The 25881-nt window shown below is 30.1% G+C and overlaps 1 protein-coding gene and 1 long non-coding RNA gene across 3 annotated transcripts in view; one reads left to right on the top strand and one right to left on the bottom strand.

The window, feature by feature from the left end:
• Nepl16 (Neprilysin-like 16) overlaps positions 1-25881 on the top strand; it is a 290999-nt gene that overhangs the window by 92239 nt on the left and 172879 nt on the right. The window lies entirely within an intron of this gene.
• LOC142324479 (uncharacterized) overlaps positions 24779-25881 on the bottom strand; it is a 62354-nt gene continuing 61251 nt past the window's right edge. The window contains exon 3 of the long non-coding RNA XR_012756303.1: positions 24779-24987. This is a non-coding gene — a long non-coding RNA (uncharacterized LOC142324479). The remainder of the gene's footprint in view (positions 24988-25881) is intronic.

Genomic DNA, 25881 nt, shown 5'->3' on the forward strand with positions numbered 1-25881 from the left:
GATCAAGGGCTATTCAACCGAGCGAAGTTGGACCGGAACGCAAACACGAAATCCGTCGATAAATAAAATAAAACAAATAAAATCTATAACCACCACAAAGAGATGATAACCCGCTAGATAAAATAGAAAGACACTGCAGTAAGGGACATTTGCCAAGGTTCTGCAATTAGTAGGGAGAAAATAAACTCCCGCTATGAATACGTTCCGAGCGAAGTGAGCCAGTGCCAAATGAGCGAAGTGCCAAGGGGAAGAGCCTTCTGCCCTTTGGATCCCGCTGTGTTTATTAAACTCATGCTTTGAAAATTATAATGATACATAAAAGTTAAAGCCTGTTCAATTAAAAAAAAAAATTATCAGTGCATTGTAGTTTCTTTAGAGCAACAGTTTGTCAATACATGACCTGAAACTTTGAGTAATTTGAAGAAAACCGGTTTCGAAATAGTCGGCCTTCACCTTAAAAATAGTAGTTATAGCTGGTTATCCGTCCATCCTACGGATAAAAATGAATGTGCCCAGTTTTTTAGCGTTACACGACAAGTACCACTAGGAGATGACCGTAGTTCGCTTCTAATTTTTATTTTAGTCTTTTAATTTTTTTTATTTTGCTTTTTAATCAAGTATCCGGAGGCATGTGCAGCCAGTCGCGTCGCTTATACAGTAACAATGGTAATGACTGTGTTGGTTGAGCCGCCAAGCCGTATACCCTCGCACCCCTTAAAAAAAATCGTAATTCGTAAAAACCCGAAAATGATATTTATATATTTATCTCAAATGTATTTACAAGCCCCTATTTAGTGAATATCTCGTTTAGTGTAGTCGTAAATAAGGAAAATTTACAATCGCTGTTTAAATATTTTTACCTTTCTTCACCCTTTTCAAGGTCGAATTTCGAATAATCTAGAAACTGCTTTTTCGATATTCACATGAAGATTATACATACAACAAAATTGAAGTTGATATCTTCATTTTTACCGAGAAATTAAAAAAATAAAATTTTCACTGTTACTGTGAAATCTTAACTCTTTAAATTAAAATTTCAGAAAATGTTTTACGTAGTATGTACTTACACCGTAAGAAAATCGTGTAGACAAATTTTCATAAATTTATTTTCATTAGCTTTTGCTAAACGCAGATTATTAATTACTCGACATGTTTTGTATATATATATATATATATATATATATATACATACTCACAACAAAATATACATATCAATATATACAATATATGTATGATACATTTAAACTGATGATACTATATGCTATACATTTAAATTGCTTAAATTGTAGATCAATTTCTCTTTAGTATAATATCTAAGTTCATACTCACTTCATCACTGTAAATTTTAGTTCTTTATTTCCTTTTCTTTTTTATCTTTTTTTTGTAATTTCCTTCCTTTTTTCTGTCGCTATTCATCAAGCGTTTTCATATCTAACTCGTATTATTTCTTTTTACATTTTCTCATTTTAAGTGTTTCTCTTTTTTAATGAAATAAAATATAATTGTGTTTCTTTCTTTTCGTGAAGTACTTTTCACTAAATAGATTATGTTGTATAAAAAAAAAAAAAATCATCGAATAATGTAGTAAATTATTCATATAAATAATTATTCAGAAAAAAAAATTAGTTATATAAATCACGGAGTATAACTGGATCGTCGACTCATTGGAAGAAAGACATAAAAATAAAAAGTAAAAACTCGATTTGACGGTTAGAAGTATTTAATAGATGTTTGAGAAACGATCTCAAATCTCAAGTGAATTTAAGATGGCCGTATGGAGCCAATGAAACTGGTCTAAACATATGGTGTTAAACTTTTGGGTAAATCGAGTCACTGTAATATTAAAATTCTGGAACGTTACTGTTTAAAAAAATACTTCTAAGGATAAAAGTTTATTTATATAAAACGATATTTGGGTTGTTACAATGAAGGAAATAATTAATCCATTCGCTAAAAATGCGAGCAATGACATAGAGACCATCTGAATAATTTTGTGTGAAATCAATACGTCAAAATTGTGACGTGTTGACAAACTGAACAGATACGATTTATTGCGATTACCGGAAAAATTTAAACAAATTTTGCTTTTACGTTGTAAATTTGAAGATGTTACATTCTTAGTTAATAGATTAGTAATTTACTTCTTTGTATTACCTTTTAGTAATTTAATTCGTATTACCTCTTTGACAAACTATTTGTTGTTCCATACATTTTATATTAATAATAAACTGTAATTTTTTTTCTGTAATATACAATCTTCTCTTCTCTTCTTATTGTAATCAATCCTAGGATTGGTTTTCAGCAGTCTTCTTTTTCCAGGCATTTCCATCTGGTGCTGATCTCTCTGTTTCCATATATTTTTTACATCCAACATCCTGTACGGGTTTTTCAATGTACCCTAGTCTTGGTCTATCTCTTACATTGTTTCCTTCAAATGTGCCCTCTATTATGGTGTGTAAAAACTATTATGCAGTAGTACATGCCCCATCCAAGTGTCCGGCCGTTTCTTTAATAAGCTTCGTAAATATGACACCTCATCAATCTTTCGTAACACTTCCTCAAAGGTTTTCTCCTTCCATGTAATAGTCAACATCTGTCGATAGTACCACTTCTCAAATATATTTATTTTTTTTAACCTTCTGCCCCTATGATCCATGCTTAATTGCTATGTAGGTAAACATTCATACGAATGTCTTCATCACGTAGTTACCCTGGAAGCTATTAATCTAAACGCCTTTTTACCTCTCATTACGGTATTTTTCGATTTGCAAAACGCGTAAGACACGGAATGGAGAAGAGGAGTCCTAAATATAGTTCATGAATGGAGTATACAAGGGAATCTCCTTGCATTCATCAGAGCTTTTCTCAATAATCGGTTCTTTCGAGTTTGAGTTGGAACGACGAAATCCGAAAGTTTCATACTAGAAATCGAAGTACTACAAGGAATTGTCCTAAATGTTGCTTAGTTTGCCGTAGCCATAAATAGTATAACAAACTGCGTGCAAAAATCCACTATGTGTGCTTTGTTTGTAGATGATTTTTTTTTAATTTACGTAGCATATTGAACGTTAGCTAAAGATGAGAGGTTGCGTCAAAACACAACATATACTGCACGGAGGTAAGATTTCTAGGATTGTGATTTGACCAACGACTGACTTGAGTAACATATTTAAAGGAGCTTAAGATAAAATGTCTAAAAATGTTAGATATGCTGAGAGTTCTATCTAATACTCGTTGGGGTGCCGATCGTATATACATATTGCGTTTCTACCGAGCTCTGGTCCATTCCCGTTAGACTACTGCTGCGTGGCTTATTCGTCGGCACGGGCCACCGGTTTAAAGATGCTTGGTGCAGTCCATCATTCATTTATCCGTCTTGCTTCAGATGTGTTTCGCTCAAGCCCCGTGGTAAGTCTGCACGTGGACAATGGTGAGCCATATCTTTGGAATAGATGAAAACAAATAATATGCTCCTATTGGCTCGAATTAATGCGCAACCAAATCATCCAACCTTTGATGCGGTATTATCTAACCAGCATGTTAATCGATATGAAGAACGGCCATCATCTACTGCTCCATTAGGCATCAGAGCTCAGCGCCTTTTCTTAGCACTAAAGGTAAATTATCCCCCATCCTTACTGTTGGTCCATGTTACCACCACCCTTGACGGCCTTCTCTAGTAAATTACTGCTTTGATTTTCGTCCCTATGAAAAGAAGAACACAAATCTGATTAAATTACGAGAAAAATTCCATAATCTTATAAGAAGCGTGAATCCTGATGCTATAGTTTGCACGGATGGCTCTAAAAATGTTAATTCTGTTGGTCGTGCTTTTGTGATTGGCAACAGAACATTCATGTTTGGCCTTCCCAGCATCGTTAGTACTTTTGTTGCGAAACAGTGTGCTATTAATTAGATCTTAAATAGGCCTTAATAAGGCCTTATTATTAGCCCAACATTTCGACGTGTACTTTGCCTGCTCAGATTTCATGAGTGCCTTACAGGGGCGATTAGTGAGATGTATTCCAGACACCCTATTGTCTGTCAGATTCAGTGTGTTATTTCACAACATAATTCACCTGTGAGTTTCTTCTGGATCCCCAGCTATATTGGAATTTCAGGCAATGAGCGCGCTGTAGTTGTTTCCAGCTTCCTTTCACCAATCCTGTTGTTTCGAACGAGCTTGTCTGTTTTCTGAAAAGGGTAGTTTATAATGAGTGGCAAAGTGAATGGGATGCTAGTACTTGTAATAAATTTCGTCCAATTAAGAAAACTGAGTCACCGTGGAGCTTCTCATGCAGAAATAATTGTCGAGAGGAGGTTATTATTTGCCGTTTGCGAATAGAGCACACTATGACTATGGATATCTGATGACGCAAACATATGCACCCGTTTGTGCTCGCTGCGATTGCCAACAAACAGTGCACCACATCCATGTGTATTGTATCTGTTATGTGGCATTGCGTCGCAAGTTTAAACTAGGGGCGATATGCGAAGTATTTGGGGAACAATGCAATGATGTTATCGAATGTCTCGCGGTTTATAAAGGATGGGCATTTTGATTCAAAAAATGTGATTATTTATACGGTCCTTATCGTCTGTGTATATCATATGGCGTATGCTGGATGTTAATTTTGTTTTTTTTAGTTAGTCATGGACTCTTTCCCAAATATTCTGTGTTTTTATATTACTGTTGCTTAGTTTTTAATTATTTTTTAATTGTTTCTTTTAAATATTTATATGTTTACTATACAAAATCACATCCGGGTGTTTTAATCTAGTTTTAGTTTTTTTATATATTTTTTTCGGGCAATGATAACGTGAAAAGTTTTTCGCCTCCCCCACCCCGCCAAATAAAATTCATTAGTTATTTTCACAATTTTTTGTTTGTTGTTTGAGGCGAATATCTTAATATGTATATAATATTTTCATTCATTTTATTGCATTCAGCTACAGTTTATAGATTTTATAAACACTTGTCTTTTTATATTAGATACGTAAATATATTCTAAACAAACAGTAATTGTGTTATTGGTATGATCAACTTGTTATAAACAATTCATAAATCTAATGTATTGACATACATTAATTTAATGTAATTGTTTCAGATTTAATGACTTAAAACAGATAGGAACTAGGTTTATTAAGCAATTTATTTTACATCAATTTAATTGTTGCGTGATCTCCTTTGAATTCCAGTCACATAAATGAAGTGTATTAAATAATGTATACTTATTTATTTTTTAATTTTATTTCAAATTGTTTCATGCATCATTTTTTTATATATTAAAAACATGTATAAAATAAAACAATTGTTGAAGTACAATTGTAAAATATATTTATGTTTCAAAGAAATTTTTATACGTGGTCTTTTAAATTATCGTTGAATACTTAGCATTAAATAACAGTCAAATGTCCAGGTAAATGGCTAAATCTATCGGCTTCAATTTTGGATACCTACTTAAAAAATAAAAAAAATTTTAGAAGTTAAAAAAAAACCCTTGTGTTGTGATACATACGTTTGCTTAAACCTCTAAAAAAAAAAACATTTAACATTCTGACCTATTTTTACTATGTCAGGATATCAATTGCTTTTACCGTGTAAGCCGTTTCAAGGAATAACGTTTTTATGAATTGATAGTAAATTCTGTAAAAATAAGAAGTTCCATAAAACTTACATTTTATCTAATTAATATATTATAACCTACTTAAAATAAGATAATTAAAAAAATATCCTATATCAATTGGTTTACCATTGAATATGATGATATAACTTAATTGCTCTTAATGATTAACTAATTAATTAATAGGATAAGTATAATTCAAATAAAATTATTTTGAATTATATTTTATATTAATCAATAATATTTAAAAGCTGAACAAGTAGTTTTATTATGGATGATAAAAATAAAATTAAATTTGTTTTGGAGTATTTGTCTCAAATATATTAACGTTGAACCATCATACATCATTCCAGAAAACCTTCTCACTCATTATACATACATAAATTACATAATTGTTTGTCACTAATATAAAGTTAGAATACTATTGGAAAGTATTTGATTTTACTCGTCTGATACTGAGAAGATGTTCATTAATGAAATTTAAAAATAGAAGAGACCAAAAATAAATTGAAGAATGCTTCTTCTAATAATCATTAAAAAAAATTGTTAATTTATCATAAATGCCACAAGGTATTATTGAAAACTCAGAATTGGAATTTAAGATAACCAAGTAAAATTAAGTAAGATTAGATTATAATTTTCCATCGCAATTCAACTTTAAAACTATGAAGGTCCAATTTATTTATTAGTGTAATCCAGATAGCCAAAAACTATTTTTAAAATCAAATCAAAAAAATTTTATCTTTATCCCAATTATTGTATAAATTTTTATGCATTAAATTAATAAAATCATTTAATACAACAATACTTAGATTTCCTTCACTTAAAGGTTTAAAAAACTAAAAAAAAGAAACCATGGATTACAAATATAATACATTCGTAAACAGTTCTAAAAAAACTTTTCTACAAACTATATGAAAAATTTAATAAAAATTTTGTTTCTTTATATCGTGATATACGCTTTACTTACTTTTGATAGATTTTGGTAGAAATACGAGTATTAGAATATACTGGTACATATCAATACGGTTGTTTTTCTTTGCCAGTTTTATTGCTTGTAAGGTACTTATATTCACAGGAGATATGTTCACTGTCCAATACCTTGCAATTTCTTTGCCTTGCGACTGGATAACTAAGATTTGATAACGTTAAGGAATTTTTTCTACGAAAAGTTCATGGATCATCACCTGTAATTTGTAGCTAAATACAATATTTTTTTTTTTTTAATTTTACTCTATTTACTGATGTTTCAATAAATAGAAAGCGAGAACTAGTGTTGGCAATCAGTTCTACCTAAAATTAAGTTTTATATATAAATGCAAATTTTTCCCTTTTTACGATAGCAGAGAAGTTCCTGTTGCATGGTAGCAAACAGTTCCCAGTAATGAGAAACCTTTGTTTCACTGTCGTAAAATACTCCTGCACTACAAGGAGTTACATTTTCTTAATTAAAACGTATCTAATCACCATATTTTGAAGTTATTTTACCAAGCATAGGTAGATTTCTCATCTCAGTACCACATAAAGAGACATCTTTTTGTTTTTTCTGGTAACCTGATAATAAGACTACTGAACCAATTAAAAAATTTTATTTGTGAATTTTTTATGACCCCCAGTTTAAACTTCATCTACCACATTACTATATAAATTATAAAAAAGATCATAAATAAATAACCTAGAACTAATTTTACTAAATTTAATACCGTCGTCTAATCGATTGATCGTTGTCTATGTCAATATCGACTTCTTCAGAAAGTAATTAATTATATGATTTATTAAATTTAATATCATTGTCTATAATATATTAATTTGTATTTTTATTGTAGTTTATGTAAAGAAAAATTATGATTCTAAAATTAAATGGAATGATCTATTTTTAGATTTAATAAAGTTTTATAGTTTGAGGAATATTGAATTTCGATATCAATATCGGCTTTTTCAGAATGTCTGAATAAAGTTAATATCACTGTCAAATCTTAAATAACCCGCGAGAACTCATCCTCACGCTAATAAAGTAGCATCCATAGATTTTTATGTACTTTGAAGTTACATAGGATAAACCATACACATAATTGACTTTCAGTTTGGTACTAATATTTTCCGCCTTGTTCTTCTTCCTAAGTTTTAGGAACTCCAAAAACTTCAAGGGATGCTAAAATTTAAGATCGTAGACGACATAAATTTACGCTGAGCCGTCGGAAAAATTTGAAATTCATCATATACACTCGGCTCAAAATCTAGTTCAACCTTGAAAGAAATATGTAAGGTCTCAAATCAGCTTTCTGATTATTCCCATTGAAATTGATTATCTGCACTTGAAAAATATTCATACGTTAATATGATTAAAATGTGCAAACTACTTAAATTACAAAGATATGGGATAATGAAACTTCTGGAGTTTACTGTGCTTGGAGTAAATTAGTTCTTTTCCAACTTCATTTCAACTACCTGATTTGAATAAAAATTTTATTTTGTGAACAAATTTTTTATCTAATCATTTAATTTTACCAACAAGTTTTGAATAGCGTTAACTTTGACAGCAACAGCCCAAAAATAATTATTAAAAAATTATATCCGACTTTTGAAGTTCTATAAGCATTCAGCACGGCGAAGCCGTGATGGGAAATCCTACTTAAAACATATGAATTTCGGCTGTTCCTTATAGTTTGCGCTTATATTTTCAAAAATTCATACTCATTTTTATTATTCTACCCTTATTTAAGCTGAAAATAACAAAACAAATGAAATATCCACTATATTGCTTTCATTTACAATTAATTATTCTAAGGACAGTTTTTAAATAGAAAAATCAGGTCAACCATAACAAAATTTTTAAAATAAAATATACCACCTTTTCATGTACACAAATTATGTACGATGTTCTTCCATGATAAATTCAATTTTCAAACATGTAATTTTTTATAATTTTGTGTCAGTACTATTAAAACTTTTTTTTATAATAATGCTGAACAGTTTTCACTTTATTATTGCAACTGCTGAAATCAATGGAAATAAAAACTTAAATACTAATAGATGACTAGATATCGACTGGAAAATCTGACTGATATAACTAGATCAGTATTAATTTCATATTTACTGTAGTGAAAAAAAAAAAACATTTTCATTCATGAAGTGCTTTATTTGATGAGAATTTTGAAGTTGTTTTTTCATAAAAATAAGAAGAATTTATCATTATTAGATGTCTAGTTATTGACTAGACTTAATATATCCTCTTAATTTACTATTAAATGATACAAATAACTTTCATGATATAAATTATTTGAAATAGTTACTAAGTTTAATCGATAGTTACTTAAATTAAAAAAAATTAGACCAAAAATGGTTAAGATTAGATTTTATTTTATCTGTAAAACGTGGTCTTCTGTTCTTTCTATTATTATACAGTAATTTCCCTCTAAGGTAATTAAAAGTTTTCAAGATATTATTACTATAAGGTTCGCTCAATATCATAACTCTATACAGATTTAACTTAAACTTTACGTAAGATGAAAGGAAGATTATCAATTAAATTAGTAATATTGTGTGGTAAATGTAATTCATGACTTAATCTCCTCAGTTTAATCCTTTTAGACTTAATTACATTTTACAGCGTGTGGGTATGCTGAATTAACGACTCGGCAACCTCTTTCTTAATTATTATTAGTCCTATTCTACTGAAAGGAAACATTAACTTAGGTGGCCACTTTAAAATATAAATAATAAAATACAAAATATATTATTACTAAAAAAATACAAAATATCTTTTTAGTTCAGGGTAAGATTTATTATAATTTATTATAAAAAAAACAAAACATTTTTCGTTATTAAAAGTGTTATTATATTGCAATATATTTAAATCTTTTTTTTTTGTATTAATTAATAATGAATAATACTCTCATTCAAAAGGTTAGAACTTAGGTGATGAGTTAATCATAAAATAGAACACGTTATATTACACTGACGCAGATCAGACATCCATTTTCTGTATGACATTAGATAAGTAAAACATTCTATTATATAAATAACAAACGGAAATAAAATGAAAAGAAAACTGACATTCTATTCGTGATTTTGAATTATTCCTTCATTCCTTACTACATTTTAACCTCAACGGATTTATAATATCCTATACATTCAATTTACTTTTTATTCGCCTTCCTTTAAAACTTTTATCATCCATTCTCTTTTCACTAATAAATTAGCTAAACCTGTGTGCCAGTATTTATTACCAACAATGTACCTTTACTGTAGTTTTTCACAGGCTTCTCTTTTTTTTTAGGTAAATTTCATTAGAAAGCTACCTATTGTATTGGGTACCATGATTCGATTTCCGAAAAATTCCGACATATCTTCGCGTTTCACATCCCCATACCCCAAAACCACCGTCAGCTCAAAAGTTTATATATATATTTCACTTTTTTGTGGACACGATAACTACCGTAGTTTTGTGCCAATCACTTTCAAATTCTTCCTTAAAATAACTTGTTCCAAAATCTCTTTCGAGTTCGTTAACGGCCAAAATTAGACCATCGAAGTGGAAATGGAGGGGGGGCTTTTTCGAAAAAAAAAATCGTTATAACTTCCTTATTAAATAAAATATCGAATTCGTTTAAAATTCCTACTATTCTTGGGATAAGGTCCTTAAACTTATATGAGTAAAGGTTTTTGATATCACCAACCGTTGATCCAGGGGGTGAAAAAAATGGGGTTTTGAAGACAAAAAAATTCATACCTCCCTTAATAGGCAGCGTATTGAAACGGTTTCAAGCGGTCATTAATTCTTTAAATATTATTTAAAAGAGTAAATTTGAAGTTTTTCTTTACTTTAAGGCGGAAGTATTTTTTATCTCCTATTTAGCACCTGTGAAAACTACCTCTGCCTTCTGGCGTACCGAAAGGGATTTTTTTTTGAACTCGTTTTGGAACTTCAACAACTCATCATTTAGAAGTTTATCAACTTATTTCATTATTTTTTAAACATACTTCACATACCTATTATTATTTACCATTTATTTTTTTCCTATTGTATTTTGCTGATATAAAATGCTACTCTCTTGTAAAATATTAACAAAAGGTTTTTCTAATAACTATCTAATACGTTAGATGTGAGAAAGTTCCTTTCTGTTCATAAGCTATACTTTTTCAAAAAAATATTTTATATGCACTACCTAAATAAAAATTGTTCCTTAGGTTTCTGTTAAATTGTAACTTAATATTTAACTCATTATTTCTCGTTACTATCATATTATATTATCTTTGCTTTTTATTTTTAAATTAAATCTTTCGCTAAGATTCGCTACTTTTTGCCATCATGCCTTAAAAAAATTTTGTTTTTTGTTCCTTTGATTTTTTTTATCAACTTTTTAACATTTCTTTAAATTCCTTTACAACATTTTTATACAAAAATTTAAAAAACTACAACCTTGCTTTTTTCTAACCGTACTTGAGCTTTCCTTTCTTCATAATAGTTGCTAGTTTTTCTAAAATTAGCCTATGAAAAACCTATGAACCTATGAAAAACTTGGTCATGTAAAACGATTTAACAAAACATAAGAAAGCTTCATAAATAAATACTAAGGACTATTCAAAATTGTTTAAAATATACTCCAGTATCAGAAAAAAATTGTATTACATTTCGTTATCATACCTTTATATACTTGAATTTACTTGTGATTACATTAGTTCCTTTCTCATTAACAATAGTAATTTAACTATTTATACGTTTTAAATACTTTGCACAAACATTCATTTTCACTATTTTTATCAGAAATATGAAAATAATGTTCTATAAAAATACTTCATAAATTTTGTTCGGATTTGGATGATAAGTAAAAACAGTGTAATAAAAAAAAAAAATTGGTGTTATTAATCCTTTCGTATGATGGAGTTAAATTTTTTTAAACCAGAGGCGTCTTCAAACGATAAAACATCATGTATGTATAATTTTTCTGCGTTGAAACTCAGTGAAGTATCAATAATGTTTTAAGTTAAAAGAAATTTACCCATAAAAATTCCAGTTTCTCATGGTAATAATTAAGTTTAATTTCATGATAATTAAAATTAATTTATTTCATGGTAAGAATTTAACTATCAAAAGATTTTAATTTTAAAATTTAATTTTTTATATAAATATAGGTTATACTCTTATTGCCATTGCCACATGAAAAACTATATGTAATAACTTTTCATGCTGTATAAAATTGTAATTTTCACAGTGAAACAGATTTACATTTTAACTCTAAGAAAATAAGATTTCAAATGCAAAATTACTAAGATCCTATGAATAGACTTTTTTTAGATCTGCAAGCTTATGTAGTAGTTAGAATGCTGGCTTCTTATTCATATAGAATTCAATTCCTAAATAGGAGTGCATTTTTTTCATTTCATTCAAAATGATTATGAAAAGAAAATTATTATCTTCTATTCAGCTACATACTATTGTAGGTATGTAGCTGAATAATAAATGTTATTTATCCATCAAGACACTGTTATGGAAATATATCGATTTCTACTTAAATTCATTCATCTATAAAAAAAAAGTTAAATAATATTGTTATAGTCAGAATTTTGTATAAATTGTATTATAAAATTATTTCTCTTTAGTAGTACAGTGTACACTTGCATTTTTAAAGTGGAGGCAGAATAATATTTTATCTATTAACTATAATTTTTAAAGTGACCCCTTTCATGAAAGTTTTAGTTTATAGGAGTGTGCAAAACTGTCAATTTAAGGTTCTATAGTTTTCGAGTTACAGGGTGTACAAAAAGTAATAATGTTGATCATTAATTTATCGACTATATGTATATTTTGTTATTGTTTCAAAGCATATTTACAAACGGTTACATTACATAAACCTTTAGTAAATTGGACCGCATTCCAAATTACATGATAAGGAGTCCTCAGTAAAGCTTCTCAAAAATTACACACGACTATAAAAAACCTTCAATGACAAGCTCATAAAATGAATAATTTTAAATGTCACTCAACATAACTAGAACAACAGAGAGTAAAATAATATAAGTAGAATTAAGAAAAAAAAAGACGAACCAGTGAAACAAAAGGAAAGTATATAAAACAATTTGAAATTAAAAAACGAATAGATAATAAATAATATGCAGATCCGAGTTATGTACATATTAAGCGACATATTAAGACTCTACAAGGACACTTTAGAACGTACCTACGTTCTAGACCGAAGTCTGAAGACCTTCTAGACCTGAAGTTCTAGGGACACTTAAACCAAATCGTTGTATCTCCTTCCGCACGGACCGTAATCCTAAATAATTCTGGATCTCATTGTTCCTTGTAATTTAAGGAGCCTCTGTTATACACCTAGCTACCGTATTCTGAAACCGCTGTATCATTTCGATATTACTTCTGCTCGCAGTACACCATAGTTCGATCCCGTAGGTATCTAGATAGGTTTTAGAACTGTTGAGTATACCAATAGCTTATGAGACAAGGACAAATGAAAACGGATATAGTTTCTTTCACGGTTCACGGATATAGTACATTTCCGTGAACTTATCTCAAGTTGTCTTCACTTCCTTCTTACGTGAACTTTCCATGTTAGGTGACGGTCGAGGTGTAGACCTAGGTACCTCAAACTCTCAGATTGTGGAATTACGTCATCAAGGTGGACTCGCGGGCAGTTCTCTTCTATTCGTGAATGTCACATTTTTCGATTTCACATGGTTAACGCGTATTCTTCTTGTACTTAACCACCTGTTTATTAATTCCAACTCAAATTGTAGGCTATTGATGCTATAGTAGGGCTGGCATCAACAACGAGAACAGCTGTGTCATCCGTAAAAGAAGATTAACCTCGCCTGTAGTCGGATAGTCTGCAGTAAAGGTGGAAAATAAATGTCATTCGACTATAAATGTCTAAATAAAAAAAAATAGAATTTCTCTATGTTAAAATGATATTACTTGACCTAAAAAGCTTTCCCTGATGATTGTACTATCATTGAAATTCTCTTGTTCTACTTTATTTTTTAATAATTTCTGTTCAGGTTAGTAAATATATTATCCTCAAATTGGGATCGAGCCGAAGGGTCTGTGTAGCTCAGTTGGATAATTCTACATGTCCCACGAGTCTGAGTATAGGTGAGGTTTCCCTTTACGTAAACCAGAACCTTGCTTCAGAAATCTCTTTAATGTCTGAAAGAAAAGCAATTTGTTTAAGCTGGTTTTAAATTGTTCATAAGGTCTCTCTCTATCTTTGGCAAAGGTACCCGATCTCCGGATGATTATGGATGATGTACCCATTTCTTGGATCACAGTTCCTTAAGTATAACAAAATTAAGTGTTCGCCAAAAATTGAAAAATACTTACTGATGAACTATAATTTGCCTTGTGAGATAATGGAATCTTAAGATGGACTAAAGAAATCTGACAATAAAGTTATACTATCCTGGAATTGGTTAGTTTATGATGAAATTTTATCGTTAAATTATCATTACATGTTTAAGTAAACCAAAAAAAAATAAAAAAAATAATTTTTTAAAATTTTTTCTCCCCCCAGATCGCTTTGCAATAACGTGTTCGATTTTTCTACGATTACTATGTTGAATGGAAGATATTAATAAGAAAATCTACTTAAAAATGTTCAACCAATTTTAGCCTACGATTTCTTTTAGGTGGTGAGGGATAAATTATAATTAAGTTTTATTATAAAATTATTAGTACAAGTTTATTAATTAATGTTTTAATAATATTAAAAGTTTAAATAAACCATTTATTTTTAATTTTAAAATCTAATTTTTTAAACCTTCTATCGGCTCCCCAACTCTCAATATTGTCTCAGAAGTTATTATTGAATTTCTTGTACAACTATGCCTATAAAGACATTTAAAAAATAATTGTTAAATATATAATAAATAAAAAATTAGCTTTTTCGATTTTTGGGGAAGGGGGAACTTAGGGGAAAATTTTGTTTTATGGTAAGACGCATGTACGCATGAACTGAACTTAGTAAAAAATCAAACAAACACCCTACCTATCCCCACCTATCTACCCCACCTACTAGAGATATTGACCCCAAACTTTTACCAAAATATTACCCCCGACACACACAAGTCTCTGGACTGAATTTCATCAAAATCGGTTTATCCACTCAAATGTTATTAAGCTTCAAACATCCCAACACACGTACATACGTACGTACGAACATTACCCCATACTTTTTTTTTGTGGGGAGGGATTCTCCCCCCAAATGGATCATGTAACGTTGAGAAATGCAAAAAAAAAACAATTTTTTTTCTGATTACCATATTTTCTTCCTGCTACATAGCTCTAGAGCTATGGATACCAGGATAGTAAAATAATAAAAAACTTGATCATTAATTTAACTTAATAAAACATTAATAAAAAATTTTCTTGTAGATCAAAGAAATTGATTTACTTTAAAATTAATAATTTTTTTCTATTCATATGATTAAATTCATGTTGACTAAAATAAAAAATGTTATATGATTTGTTTGTTTAATTGATTGGACCACTTACACTGCTGAGTTTGAATTATCGACTTGTAGACTTAACTGATTACTCTACGTGGTTTTAATATTCTGACGTGCTTTACAGTTTAGCGAATATTAAGTTGATTTCCATTCAGGAAATAGAAATCCTATCTATTATAAAATTATTATTATAATGTTTAACAGAATTATTCTTATTTGAATTAAAATGCAAACAATAGGATCTAAAAGTAATGTGGTTATTTTTAAAACATAACAGTAAAATCAATAAATTTTTAATCTTTACGTTAAGGATTTTAATATTAAGATTCTTATGTGGACACTGCATGACTTCCTTGTACGCCTATTAAATTTCATATACATATTTATTAAACTAAAGAGTACATAAAATTTTATTTCATTAATAACTTCTAATATTTTCTCTTTTTTTTTTATTGAATTATTATTCATTTTAAAAATTTTTTTACACAGATTAATAATTATTAATAAATCAATATATTTAAATTAAAAAAAAAAAGTTAAAAAAAGATTTGAAGTTGATTCGAACGGATGTGCCTTGCAAGATCCAAATAATTCATTAATTAAAATTTTATTTGGTTATAACTCTAGAACCAATGAAAATAAGTACCACTTATATATCGTTGAAAATCTCTCAATGAGGACTTATTACGGCAGTTAAGAAAAAATTCAAAATCAAATTTTTTTTTTTATTTTCAAAAGGGGAGATGCACAACTAGATGTTATGATAGTCCTAAATCCAAAATTTCAACATCCTACGGCTAATCGTTTTTTAGTTACGCGAGATAATACGTACGTACGAACGTGCATCACGCCGAAACTAATCAAAATAGATTCAAGGATGGTCAAAATGGATATTTTCGTTGAAATCTGAAAACCAAAATTTTTTTCGATCACAATACTTTTATTTTGTACAAGGAAGCCAAAACCTAAATTTTATTTTCATTTTTTATTGAAGAAAATTGAGATTTTGTTAATAATTCTGTTATTTTGTTAATAATTATATTTTTCGTTGTAAATAAGTGGAAAATCAAATTTGGGAAGAAATGACTTATTTAGAAAAAAACCTTTTTATATTAATGATAAAAATGTCTAACAAATAAAAAAAAAACAAATATTGACAATGTCAACAGTATGTCAAAATCTTTTACCCTCATACTTGAAAGATAAATTAGTAAACGTGTATTTAAGAGGATGAAATTATTACTCGTAGAAGTTTACATTGTTTAAGTAAGTAGTATATTGTCGTGACGCTAGTTCCCTAACTGCTCGTAGTACTTGAAATAATCTTCTAACAAAAATGAAATAAATTTGCCTGTCTTTCATACTGATAAAATTCAGACGGCTATTAAATTTTCAAGAAACATTATCAATCATTTTTGTAAGCTAAACAGTTCTAGTCAATTGTTGATCTCTTATTGGAGTAATTTTACATTTTTAATAATTCTTTGAGATATTATAAATTTGAACACGAATATATAAATATATCATATCATTAGTATTAAGGATTTATATGATATGGAATTTTATAAGATACTTTTATATTCGCAAAATATTTTATCTAAAATAGTCGGAAACTACTTCTTTTGTTTATATTTAGTCTATTGTTAAAATGCTATGGTTATTGATTTTATATGTATACAAAACACTGACAGCTGATAAAATTCCGTCAAACAATTTGATTTGATGGAAATTTTATTATCATATTTCTGTAATGTGGAATAACCGATTCGTGCCATTCAGCTGTCGAGTTAAGCTTGTTACTTTACCCATTACATATTCGTCTTCTTTTAATTTTAAATGGTATAAAAGTAATAGTAAATGAATATTGTTACAACATACTAGTAAATTAAATAAAATAATTCAAATTTTAGTAAATTTTATTTTTAATTTGAGGCCAATTATCTCTTTATGATAGGATATTGAAATCGATCGGCTATCTATTGATTGTTTAAAATCTGATTATGTTAATATGTTGTGTGCAGGTAATACATTTTCAGAATTACTGAATTATTGATGAATTATCGTGTGTCAGAAACGTGATACAATATCAGTCATCGTCAACGTAGTATAATTTCGGTTATATACATATACATCTTTTTTTCTTTTGTTTGTTGATATCGCCATATAAGCTCAAAGCTTGTGCGTGGAATATGGAAATGGAGTTTCGTAGCATATGTAAAATGCCATGCCTGACAGGGATTCGAACACGGTACCTCCGAATGAAAAGCTGAGAGGCTACCGGCTCTTGTTTCCGAAGTGCTACCATGTCTTTGTTTCCGAAATAGTATAAGAGAATTTAAATTATTAAGTTATATCTATATAAAAATTGACTAAATTTAAAAAGGACTTTAAAACCTCGATGTATGGAAAAAATCTTCCTTTTTTTATCATCTTCGCGTCGTAGTTTTACGTTCGGGATTTTTTTCAGTAATTTTGTCCTGTTTCACTTCATCGTAAAAATAACTTAATTAAAAAAGTACTTAATAAAAAATAAATTATTTTTTTTGTGGCTAAATAATTATAATAACTATGCAATAATCGCTTCATAATTTTTTAATTTTCGTATTGTATATGTGTTTAGTTGCAGGTATTCAAGTAATTTTGGTATTAGCTGTTAACTAGGTTAAGCCAAGCTGACGATTTTAAAGATGATATTTTATTATAATGGTTATTAGACATACGCTAATTTTTATTATTATTTTTTATTTTTATAAAAGAGCTTTGTTGTAATCATGAAAGAATAAGTGATGTAAGTGAAAGAATAAGTTTTGTTCTCATATTTACGTGGAAATATGAGAGCATACGATAAGATCCCGGTGAGAATTACCCGGTAGAACAGTAAGTAAAGAAGTTTTGAGTGTTAGCATTATTATAACAGAAGACCAATTAGTCATTAACAGTTAATAAAGTCATTTTAATTTCTGTAAAGTAAAAATAATTTTTACTATTATACAGTGCGGAAGAGAGAAAGATTAGAGAATTTGTGGTCAATTTGCCGAGCTACAATTCGAAAGAGAGAGAATATAATGTAATTGTGTGGTTTAAAGTGGGAGAGGCAGAATGACATGAGTGGCCGAGGTGCATCAGACCATTAACTTAAATAAGGCAAAGTGGTTGGGGAGGAAATTACTAATTCTAGTAGGAAAAGCTCATACTGTATAACAAGTTACAACGGAAATTATTTTTCACCTACAAATAATATTTTTTTAAATATTTTTTCTGTCACTATAAGTTAACTAACACCTGTATAAAAACTTCTATCATGTGACGTTTTAACATCATGCATGTAACGGTCCGTGAATAGAGTTACGTTATAGAACATTTTAATTAAACTTATAAGCTTCTTAATAATTTATAACTTATTAAGCTGCTTAATTTAAACGATTTCGTTGTTTCTCAACCACTTAAAACAGAATTGATCTTTCTGTTACAATTCGCATTTCTTGCAACAGATCACGGGTCTGTAGAGGTTTATCAGATTTTCTACTCTACATATATAAACACTATACAAGAAGAGTATTTACTTTAATTAATGCTGTTTTCCAAAACTAGAATTTTTTCTATTTAAATTTTTATCTTAAATTGCCTCTAATTATTCCGAAACAAATAATAATTTACCATTTTATGATAGTTTCTACTTAAATAAAATTTTTATATTGTCGACCTCCGTGGCTGAGTAGGTAGCGTTACGCCATTTCATGCAGAGGTTCCGGGTTCGAATCTCGGTCAAACTTGGCATCTTTTCATAACTACCAATTTTCAACGGGCTAATGACTAATAACTGTTGATGTCCGTTCTTTTGTAACAAAAATAAATTCTCATAAAATAATTTTTGACGTAGATACCCTCGCAGAAAAAATATTTTATTCCCAAAAACAACCTGTCCCATCCAAATAAACCTACAAGATCTGTTCGATCCAAAATAAAACTTTCAATAATTATTACATGAAATTTTTTCTTAAAATGTATTTTAAAACTATAAACATGCAAAATTATTCCAAAAAGAGGGGATATCCAGTAGTTTGTAATGTAGAATGATTTTTTTTTAAGTTGTGTATCTATTTGTACCTTATTTCTTATTCTAAGAAATTGTTCTTAGAGATTCTTTCTTAACAAGTTAAAGGTATATTATAATACCGTTTTTGTTAAGCGGCACCTCCAAAAATATTAAATAATCCTATTCAAACTTTCTGTGATTAATGATTTTGAATTTTAATTTTTCATAAAATTGTTGTTTTTTTTCTAATATTTACTGCATAAATAAAACTGGCTTTAAATAAAGTAATTTAAACAAATTAAATAATAAAAAAAAAATAAATAAAAAAAACATTTTTTTCACCTTATTAAAGTAAATAAAAGATAATTTAAAAAAATAAGTTTAAATTTATGGTTCTAAATTCTCCGCAAATAGATGTTATTCTCTGAAAAATATTTAATAATGTATGCGTTGAAATACCTCTGTCAACTAAATATATTCTGTAAAAATACGAAACACATTTTTTTTTAAATTAACTTTAACAATAAAGAATTTGCAATATATTTTTTAAGTAAGTCCCTTAGAGGGTGAGACATAATTTAATGTCTTACTTCGTTTACTTTTTATAAAAAGAGAAGATACTAAATTGACATCATAAATAATCACTGATAAACATGGATGTTTCAGTTATTTAAACATTTAGTTTCGAACTTAAATAGTTGTAGTATGGTTACTATACTATGTACTGTGTTCATAGTCTGTAGCGTGTATATTTTAGAACTTTTACATCGTAACCTTTTATTTAAAATTTTTAATTAAAGTTTTTATTAAACATTAATAGATTTGTAGATTATGTGTGCAAAAGTAGATGGAATATTTAGAAAAACGTTTTCTGTGTATTTTCTGTGGAGGTGAAGGAGATTGAACCCTTTAACATGAAGGAGCTGCTACGCGCAGGACGAAGGATGAGGCTTCGTAAGAGTTCCGGGGCAGATGAGATTCTTGTAGAATTAGTAAGCATTATGGTAGATGTGGTCCTGGTGGCGGTCCTGCACGTCATGAACACTATTCTGATGAATGGGTGTATTCCTTCCTTGTGGAAGGAAGCTAGGTTGGTGTTGTTGTGGAAGAAAAAACAGTGGATGGTCCTAGATCGTACCGCCCAATAAGCCTTAAAAATAATTTCTGTAAGTTCTTAGAATGACTGCGAGCCGGATCCTAGAAGACGTTCAGGCCAATGGAGGATTCCATGAAAATCAATATGGCTTTTGGGAGAAGAGGTGACCGATGGACGCGGTGAGAATGATTGTAGACCAGACTGACCGAGCAGCGGCTGGCACTTGAAAAACTAGATGTATTCCGGTGCTGGTCACCTTAGACGTGACAAACGCGTACAACTCTCTCCGATGGGGGTCCATATTCGCTGAGTTCAGTGATAGTGGGATCCAGCGATCCCTGCAGCGGTTTGCTAAAAACTATCTTGCCGAAAGAACTCTGATTTTCGTACTCAGAAGGAAGATACTAAGATTTAATGTGACGTGTGGTGTTCCCCAGGGGCCTGTGCTGGGCCCTCATCTGTGGAACTTAGTGTATGACAAGGTGCTCAGCATGGGTTTCCCTCTGGGGGTCACACCGACAGCTTTCGCAGACGACTTTGTCTTGCTTAGCTTCAGCTAAGACTGAAGACGAGATAACTAGTACAGCTCGTGAGACAATAGGAGGTGTGGAGTCTTAGGTAGAGGTACGGGGGCGGTGGCAGTAACGGGAAGGAGAAAGCTTTTTCCGACCAACATTCATGTTGGGAGCCACCTGATGGATCTCTAGCCTGCTGTCAAGTATTTGGCTATATGGGTGGACGGTCGTCGGTCATTTACCAGGCATGTAAAGGAGGTGTACCAAAAAGCTGAGAAGACAGTGTCCGGGTTCAGTTGACTATTATGGCTGGATTGGTACTTCAAAGCGGCGGCTTTACGCCCATGTTGTGCCCTTCGTATTGTTTTACGGAGTGTCGGTATGGCACAGGGCCATGAAGGTTGAGCGTAACCGCCACTTTCTTGAAGGCTGCAACGACGAATTGCACTGTGGATTGCGACGGCTTATAACTCTGTCTCAACCGATGCTGCGTTGGTAATCGCTGGTGTAGTTTCTCTGCAGCAACTGGCGGGCCACAGGACAAGGGTGTACAACGGAGAGGGGCAAAGAGGCTCTTTCGAAACGATGTTGGATAAGAGGCAGATGAGGTAGAACATGTCACAAAAAGGCCGGTGGACTCAACAATTGTTAGGACGTGGCTTGGGAAGAGGTTTGGTGAGCTGAGCTATTGGCTCATCCAAATTCTGACCGGCCACGGTACTTTCAGAACATACCTGTACGGGAGGGAGGAGAGCCGATGACGAGGGGTGCTCATACTGTGGCGAGGTGGTGGTGTCCACCTCGCATGTGGTATTTCACTGTGTAAAGCGGACTGATGATAGGAGACAGCCCTTTGTGGAGTCGTCATTCGTCTGGGCTTGCTTGGGTTGGTGGCAGCGAGGAAGCGGGAGGACTCTCGTACCCCTGAGCTAAGAAGACCGAGATCCGGATCACTGGAAGCGGACTGATCAAGAAGACAAAGTAAGTTGTAGTAAAGTTCTATGATCAGTTGAAGAAAAGGACCTGTGAGCTAGGGGGTGATCGACAGCTCCCTGCGGATCTATCATGCGTCCACGCTTGCGTGGATGGGCGATGGGTTATGATGCACAGTGACTCTGGATCCCCGAGCTGAAAGGCACCTCCCGGGGCTGTGCAATGCTCAATTGCGGATCCAGTCTCGGGAGGGGAGTTGGTGAGACAGGAGGTTTAATCGGTAGGGCGCAGGCACACATACGAACTTTTAATGACATTTTGCGGAATCAGTTAGCGAGTTCGACACTTCGCCCGTAAATGAGGTTCCTCTGACTCACCGAAAAAAAGAAGATTAATAAATTATTAAAAAAATCAACAGAATAATCGGAACACAGGGTTTGATAATTAAAACAGTCGTTAAAAGACATGTTTAATAGTATATAATTATACTTGTTAGTTTCAAACCAGTTATAAAAAGGAAGTGAAAAATTATATCTTGTAATACAAATCTTCCCTTTCACCTACTAAAAAAAGAATAATACTCAATAATTAACATAAAATAATAATAATAATAATAATAATAATAATAATAATAATAATATAAAACATGATTATTTATGAACGTTAAAGATAAAATTGCAATTAAACAGTATATCGATTTATTAAAATTTAAAATATAGAGAAAAGCAAAAAGGGATATGATTTTAGCCGATACAAATTAACTTAAAATGAACCAGTTAAATAAACAATAAAAATTAGTTTAACAATAAACTAAACAGAATTCACATTTTTTACGGACTATTTGTAATTATTTGTGTTACTAGTCATACAACACGGTAAAATACAATCAATCTCTAGCTGCCATTTTGAATTTGTGTCACACTACATCAAAACACAAGCGTTCAGTCAAGATCAAATTTAACTGCAAGATGAATATAACAAGGTGCATCTGTTGTATTAATAAACGAAAACTACAAAGAGAAACTCTTTTACGAACGACTTAATTGAATTAAGAATTTTCAATACTGAAGCTAATTGGAGCTCCTCGGTCTAATGACATTGTCTTTTCTACGTTCTTTGTTGCATCAATTTATCATCGATTCTTTTTCGTTCCTTATCGTTCCATCCGCACTACACTTCTAACCACATATTCTAGATACCTCTTCTAAATAACGTAATAATTTTATCTCTTAATTTAACCTGCTAATTTTTCCAACTTTAAGTGATCCCGTATTTATTACTTTTCTTTTTATTTCTTTATACGTTCTTTAAATAAAGAACTCATACCCCTGCTTAAACTATTCCAGTGTCTCATAGTGATAGTAGTATTTTAATTCTTGATTTCATTTCTTGTTGAATGTCAGCAGTAAGTTTGAATTGTTTTAAAAATATTTGCTATTTAATTAATTTTATGAGATATCAAGTATAAAAATAGTTAAAGAAGTAAAAACATCAATAAAATCTTATTTCTTAGATGTTTACCAGATTTTTCAGGCAATATTAATTAATTTTCTCTGTAAGAAACTTCTTCTTTTTCCTGTTTAGCCTCCGGTAATTACCGTTCACATAATACTTCAGAGGATGAGTGAGGGTGATATGTATGAGTGTAAATGAAGTGTAGTCTTGTACAGTCTCAGTTCGACCATTCTTGAAATGTGTGGTTTAATTAAAACCCAACCACCACCAAAGAACGCAGGTATCTACGATCTAGTATTCAAATCCGTGTAAAAATAACTAGGAACTGACTTTACTAGGAACTGAACGCTGGGACTCTCTACTTCCAAATCAGCTGATTTGGGAAGACGCGTTCACCACTAGACCAATCCTGGTGGGTTAAGATCTAAGAAACTTACTTCACATTTGTGTAGCAATGGCTACCATAAAAATTTATTATTCTGCATGATATTTATTACAAAACCTGTCCATTTGGTGAGCAGAGTAATGGTATCAATTGTACGGTAAATATTACCGTACATTAATTGAATATTACCGGTAAATCGGGACGATATGCAGTCGCTTTTATAGGCTTGACATGCTGATATGCACTAGTATATTCAACTGGATGAAAACGATCTCCTAAAACTATTTGGTCCCAGAAAAAAAACAAGTAGAGTTTATTGACCTTTAATTTTGTTGACCTATTAAGTATTGCTCTCTTTTAAATATTAAAAAAATGCACGTTTTTATATTTGGAATCTATGTTTCAATGATAACTATTTTTTAAATGCTGAATGAAATATATTCCCTTTGCTTTTAAAATTCCTTTAGAATACTTACACACCCTTTTTTATTTTTTATTTTTTTGCCTTGCTGGCACCGAGCCCGACTAATATACAATTTTCTACTCTTTTCATCTCACTCCAGTGATTTTATCTACTTCGGGATGTGGATACAATATTCTTACCATCTACATTGACATAGTTTCTGTAAATGGTTAAAAAAGTTAAACTATTTTTAATTAGAAAGTATAAAAATATGGTGTACGTTTAAAATTTTACAAAAAAAAATCACCCTTGATAAAGAAAGATTTTCTATTACTATTTTTAAATGTAATTTCTTGATGGAGTTTTATATCATCAGAATTTTCATAAATAATCCGATATTATCAGTAAACATTAAGTTTTATTATATTATTAAACAATTTGTAAAACAGAAATCTATATAGTAAATCAACTAGAAAAATTGTTACAATACAATTTTTTGATTAGATTTATTTGTATAAAAAAACAGTACAAGGAAATATTTTAATAAAATAGAAGGTAGAAAAAATGTCAGTTTTTGACAGGTTAACTGTATCAGAATAATAAGTATCAGAAAGATTAGAATATAAAATGGTTTCAACAACAGCTGTCTACTATTGTTAACTACTAAGTATTTAATAAAAATAATATTCAGTTAACTCTAAAAAAGTAAAAGAATGAATGAAAAGAAAGTTATCTTTACGCTAATGTTTTTGTTTTTTTTTTATCTGAAGCAGACTTTTATTTATTCATTCTAAAATAATGTTATTTAAATAACAATAGTATTTTCCTTTTATTCAGATTGAATAAATAGACTCGGTTAACATTTATATAAGAAAATACGTATATTTGAGTTTCTGTATTTAAAGGAAACACCATGAAAAATATTTTATCTTTCTTTATTTCTTATATCATGTTAGTGTTAGTATCAAACCAACAGGAAAAACGTATAAAAATTTAGAAATATTTGGCTGCTTATCTTAATGTAGATCATCATTATCCATGAATCCATCAGGTCCATCAGTTTTAAGCAGACTTAAACCTGAAAACAATTTTCTTGAATAGTTTTATTCAAGTTAATAAGTTAACGTAATAGACTATTTTTTTTTAAAATTAATTAATTAAATATATATAAGCAGATAGATATATTGGTTTGATAATCATTTAGATAATTTGACTTTAGTTATAATTCATTCCCAAGAAATTGCAAAGCTCTCTAAATAACAAGGATAACATGCCAGGTATAGTAAGGAATGGGAGGAAAGGAATGGTTTCCTGTTACCTACAGTTCTATATCATAATATATCTTAAATAATATTTCTTTCTTAAAGACCGAAATTGTATTTATATTTGCTAGTCTTATTTAACGTATTATAAACTATAAAAATACAAATAATAGATAATAATCCGACAATTTTAAAATAGTATAATTATATTTTTAAAAATAATTTTTTATATAATTAAATAAGATTTACTATATTTTTTTTATTCTAACAATTTACAGCAATAAATAACTTCAGAAATGTATAGGGTATGATTTTCTAAGTTCAGCGATGCATTATATATCGATTTATACGTAATATAATACGAAGAAAAGGATTCGTTATAAAAAACATTTGATGGAGACATTTTGTGTTTTAAAATTTACTGCCTGTTTACTTTGCCTAAAGACCGATATATTCTCCCTAATGAAGAAAGTTTTCAAAATGATGCCTTATAGTATATCACAAAGTTTGTGACGTTAGAACATCTTGTTCAGTATTATAGAGAGTGAATTAAACAGTTTCTTGAACTACTATACTATGACTCAGTAAACTAGTTATAAGATTTAATTAATTCTACTATGAAATTCAAATGATACACTGATTCATTACTATTTTAAGAATGTAAAAGTTTATTCTGACAGAAATATGATTAAATCCAGTAATTGCATATT

This window comes from Lycorma delicatula, chromosome 5 (assembly GCF_047948215.1).
Source record: "Lycorma delicatula isolate Av1 chromosome 5, ASM4794821v1, whole genome shotgun sequence".
Classification (NCBI taxonomy): domain Eukaryota; kingdom Metazoa; phylum Arthropoda; class Insecta; order Hemiptera; family Fulgoridae; genus Lycorma; species Lycorma delicatula.